Source organism: Durio zibethinus, chromosome 27 (assembly GCF_047325235.1).
Source record: "Durio zibethinus cultivar Kanyao isolate XHJ-2024 chromosome 27, ASM4732523v1, whole genome shotgun sequence".
Taxonomy (NCBI): Eukaryota; Viridiplantae; Streptophyta; class Magnoliopsida; order Malvales; family Malvaceae; genus Durio; species Durio zibethinus.
In genome coordinates this window covers 13,771,024-13,777,023 of record NC_143188.1, presented here as the reverse complement: position 1 = coordinate 13,777,023, position 6,000 = coordinate 13,771,024, and positions in this window count along the sequence as shown.

The following is a 6,000-nucleotide window of genomic DNA, read 5'->3' as shown; positions in this document are numbered from 1 at the left end:
CCTTTTTAATAATTTTTTTTTTATACAAAAAGAGGCTAACTGATTAACTTCTTGTCTCCTCATTCGTGCATGTGACCACTAATTAATGATTTATTCTTTTATGCAGGAATATTACAATCCAAACAATCCACGTCGGAGTTAGTTTTTGCCCCTTCAGAAGAATGGATTGCACGAATTGGTTCAGAAATTATTGATGCAACAATGAAGGAACTTGCAAAGCTCTTTCCTGATGAAATTTCTGCAGGTCAGACCAAAGCAAAAGTCGTAAAGTACCATATTGTTAAAACACCAAGGTTAGACTGAGTGCATTCTTTTAGAATCTCGATCGATACTTCTTTTTTTAAATCAAGTTCTAGTCATTGCTTGAATTATTATGTCGTGGCTGAAAAATACATGGCCTGAGATGGCTTCCCCTTTTATTTGTACTAGTCTTTGGCTTGTGCGTAATGCACACGCAATTTTTATCATGAAAACTTTAATTCAATAAATACTTTTAGATATGATGATGATGATGATGATGATGATGATGATGATGATGATGATGATGATGATGATGATGATGATGACAATAATAATAATAATAATAATAATAATAATAATAATAATAATAAAACTTAACAAATTAATTTTGATTTTAGTAGAATAGAAGTAAAATTTAATAACTTTTAATATAATTTTGATTTTAATTATCTTTGATAAATTTCGGTAACTTTGTTAAAAGTTTGATAACCTTTGATAAACTTTTGGTAATATTTGATATAATTTTGATAACCTTCGATATTAGTTTGATAACTTATAATATAACTTTTGTAATCATTGATATAACTTATGATATTAATTTGGTAATTGAAGTCTTTTACCAACAATGACAAGTAATAAATTTTGCCATATATTTTTATCTTTGAGTTACAATTTTGGGTAAAAATTTTGTTGTATATATTTGATAAAAGTAATGATAAAAAATTCACTAAAAAACTTTGTAAAAAGAACAATTCTAAAATATACTAAATTCTCACAATAATTACCTTAACATATTTATTGTTTTCGAAATTCGAAGGTTTCTTCCTTGAGATGCAAAAAAAACAAAATCATACAATTGTTCTGGACTAGAAGTGGTAGCTAACCTGACTGGTTTGACAATAAAAAGAAAGAGACTCGTATTGAAACTTTTTAGCACCATATTAGTTATAATAGTAAATATTTTTCAATTAATATAATAGTAAATATTATTATAATCTCCTATAATAAATAAGTTTAATATTAATCCTAATGAAATTCGAAATCAACACATTTATATATTTTTTATTGAAATATCATAAAACACTAAATCTAAATTAAAGAATAATATATTTGAACATAATAAATTTAAGTTTGAAAGAGCCTAATTAATTTATTTGTAAAAAAATCTCAAACTTCTTGAAAAATAACATATGTTCAAAAAAGTTTTCAAAATTTCAAGGAGTGCATGGCCCCACTAGACTTTAATGAAAAGCCACCTGTGCATAATGTTTATATACTATCTTATCTTGACGTAATTTGATCTATTTTTTAAATTTTGATATAAATTATTTTAAATATTTTATCAAATTAAATTTTAGTAAATATATTTTAAAATTACCTCCACGAAAATCAAATATCAAGATCTATAACATTACTATAATTTGGTTTACCGAAGCTTGTTTGTCATTTTTTTTTCTTTTTTAAGTGCAATAGCCTTAAGTAATTTATGCTCTAAGATTGGCCAATGCCTTTACACTTAATTTTTCATACATTTTGGCTTCCCCCCAACCTAGACGTAACAAAGTCTTCGTTACTTTTTTTTTTTTTTTCGCAGAGAGATAAACAATTTCTTGGAAGAGAAATGTGACTTTCGAAGTCAGTGTTTGCTTTTCTCTCAAAGTTGATGTGGAAACTCACTTTACATGAATATTCCTTATCTAAATAGAAGTATTCTTCAACGTGTTTTCATTGATATTTCTAACTTTCTTTAATTAATTCAATGCAATTTAAATTGCAAAAACAACTTATAATATAATTATAATGATAAAAAAAAAAAGATCAGATTGATTTGCTGTTGTTTATATTTTATTCAAGCTTAAACACTTTGTTTTCAAGTAATGGGAGAAAACTGCATCATTAGTGTGTGGTCATTTCTGAAGTTACATTTTATTAGTATTTAATTTTTTTTTTTAGTTTTTGTTATTTTGAAATTATTTTAATGAATTTTCACTTATATTTTCCTAATCCTCAATTTATACACTTTTCTTTCATTCTCAAATAACATTACCAGATTACCATGAGTAAATAGCATATTAGCTTAGACCCCCAATTTTATATGGGATGATTCGATTTTGATTTATTTTTATATTTGATTTAAATATTTTGATTTGGGTCAGTTTAAGAGTTTTAATCAAATTTGTGAATGAATTTTATGTCAAATTTAATTGTTTTTGGATTATTTTACATGAGTGAGTCAAAGTCCAAGCCAATTTAATTTAGTTGATTTAAAATTAGATTATGTGAGTTTAAAAGTCCAAAGTCCAAGTAACAGAAAGGATAAGAGACATCTAACAGGGCATGTTTGTTGAGAAACAGAGTTCTGGATGAAGCCGATAGCAGCTTGATTGGATTGGGATTCCAATTATTTTGGAGCAGAAGGACGATTTAGTAGTCAAGTCCTTTTTTTTTTTTTCTTTTGACAATTGCTCGTTGTAAGTTTCGGAGAACTGCTCTTTCTTCTTCTCTTTTTTGAATTTCCAAATGATGATGTCGGCCATGATATTAACTTTTAACAATAACAAATCTTAATGTTTAACTTTGAGGGATTGAAATAATATTTTACGATAATAATTTTTATTTTTTAAAATCTATTAAATTTATTAATAATAAAAAAGAATATTTTTAATTTAAATATAAAAACAAAACTTATAATTGTAAGTATGTTAATATGTAAAATATATTTTTAACTTCTTGATCAAGTAGTATAGAAGACTTAGACAAACATGTAAAATGGAAGTTCGAATCCCATAATTGTATCTAAAATATATGTGAAAAAATACTAGCAATGATAACTTTTTTAAAAAAAGTTATTTTTAGTGGTTAAATGAGTTATTTTTTCTTTGTTTTTGGTAAAATAAGTTTTTGTTTTTTTTTTTACTTTTATTATGCTTAATTTGTTGTAATGTAAAAAATCCTTAAAAAAAAGATTGAATCTTAGTGAATCTTGAAGTTTCTTGATCAATCTTGAATGATTCTTGATATATTTGAAATAATCTTAGACTGTTCTTGATGTGTTCTTATTAATTCTTGAAAATCTTGAAATTGGATTGTAAATTTTTATAAGATTTACTTTGTCAAATCTATTGGAGTTAGAATTGATGAATCTTTTTGAAAATATTAGAAAATTCAAGATTTGTGTAAAGGATGTTTGGCTATGTTTAGGGATAGATATATAATATGTAATGTGCATGCATAGAATTACTAATGAAAGACATGATAGCAATTATTATTTCATTAAAAAAATGAGCATACAATATATAGTAAAAAGAAGTTCGATTTAAAAAAAAAAAGAGAGAGAAAAGGATGTCAATTGAATATTTGTTAATAAGTTTTAATAATTATAATACTCATATTTATCTTAAATTTATATCTACATCTTTGTGAAAAGATAATAATAATTAACTTATTCATTTTAAATTAAAAATTACTTATAACAAGTAAATCTAAATTAAAGAATAGTATATTTGAATACAATAAATTTAAGTTTGAAAGAGCCTAACTAATTTATTTATAAAAGAATCTCAAAATTATTGAAAAATAATGTCTAAAAAAGTTTTCAAATTTTGGGAGAGCGCATGTGTCACAGGCTCCGACCTTAGACTCAGAATTCGTGCGGCCTTAGGCTTGGAATCTCCTCCTTTGTGCCTAAGTCAACCTAAAACACAAGCGTGCGGGCACTAGAACAATGGGAAGGGTTGATTACGCAAGTTAAAGAGAAACAGAATAAGAAGACAGAATTCTGGAAATGCTCTTGTATTCACTGAAACAGAAATATTTGATGGTGTACAAATGAGGGTGGAGCAGCCCTCTATTTATAGTTGAGGCTCCAGCTACAACTTAATGGCATATCCCTAGAATAAAGGCTAAAATCATGGGATTATACAGATTACAATCAATCAGGATGCTAACTCCTGATTTTCAGGGTCAACCAAATCTGCCAAGATGCTTCAGCTGATCCTGCCTGCTTCCAGAAGCTTTCATTGCGTGTCTAGCATCTTGGGCCCTTTTGGATGTGGTGCGGGCAGCTTGTATGCCAGGCCTTGGTCTCACGGGCTGGCCTGCAAGATGGGCGAGCGTTTGGAGCTCGTTTGCTAGGCTTTACGCACAGATACTCGCCAGCATGCCTGGTCTGCGGGCCTCAATCTCTGGCTTGCCTGCTGGTCTGCCTGATGTGCCTGGCGCGCTCGTCCGGGGCGTGACATTCTCCCCCACCTGATTGCGCAACGCCCTCATTGCGTCTTCTGCATGGTACTGCCTGATTTGGTCCCTGAACTGCCATAAGTCATCTGCTGGTTCCCAGCTCGCCTCACTGTCTGGAAGTCCCTTCCAGTGCACCAAGTACTCATGTCTTGGTTGATAGTTCTTCCGTCTCACCTCCTAATCAGCTATGATGCTGTAGACCTCCTTCTCATATGAGGCCCTTGCTCCCAATGGTGCACGCTTTGACTCTGCCCGTCCTGGATCTCCCTCATCCTCATGGAACGGCTTGAGCATGCTCACATAGAACACCGGGTGTACCCTCGGGTTGGGTGGCATATCCAGCTTGTAGGCAACCTTGCCTACCCTCTTGACTACTCGGAAAGGTCCCTCATACCTCCGGACTAGGCCTTTGTGTAGCCCCCTGTGGCGCACAATGGGATGCAGCTTCACCAACACCAAGTCTCCAACCTGGAACTGCACATCCCGTCTTTTCTGGTCTGCCCACTTCTTCGACCTCTTAGCCGCCTTGTGTAGACAAACTCTGGCCAAGTCATTTTGCTCCTGCCATGCCTTAGCAAACTTGTATGCTGCTGGATTTGGCCCTGTATAACCTGCAGCAATCGAACCAGGTGTTAGTGGTTGTTGCCCTGTCACAACCTCAAATGGGCTCTGGTTCGTTGCCTCGCTCCTTTGCAAGTTGTAGGAAAACTGCGTAATATCCAGTAGCTTTGGCCAGTCCCTTTGTGTGGCACTCACATAGTGCTTGAGGTAGACCTCCAATAGTCCGTTCACTCGTTCTGTCTGCCCGTCGGTCTGCGGATGCATGCTAGTGGAAAAGTTCAAGTCTGACCCCAATAGCTTGAACAACTCAGTCCAGAACCTACCCGTGAACCGCCCGTCCCAATCACTAACAATGGTCATCGGTACTCCCCAGTACTTAACCACGTTCTTTAGGAATAATCGAGCTGCCTCCTGGGCTGGGCACTCCTTGGTTGCTGAAATGAAAATTCCATACTTGGAAAACCTGTCCACCACTATCATGATGCTTCCAAACCCCTCTGTCTTGGGTAGATCGACTATAAAGTTCAGAGAAACACTCTTCCATGGTCGCTCTGGCACTGGCAATGGCTCAAAGAGACCCCTTGGTTTCTTGAGGTCCACCTTGTCCTGTTGGCACACAAGACAAGTCTTCACATAGGCCTCCACATCGTCCCTCATGTGCAGTCAGTAGTACCGATCCTCGATCAACGCCAAGGGGCGGCTCACTCGTGGGTGTTCAGCCCACCTTGAATCATGACATTCTTGCAAAACTTCCTTACGGAGCTTTCCGTGCTGCAGCATAAACAGTCTACTGCCCCTGGTGTACAACAAGCCATCCTGCATCCAAAATCGCCTAGTCTTACCTTGCTGGGCGTACTCCATCAGAGCTTTGGCTGTAGGATCATGCGCAAGTCCCTTATTGATGCGCGGCACTAGTGACCCCTCTGGTTGGCTAATGGCAGCAAGGTTAGCCTTCCTGCT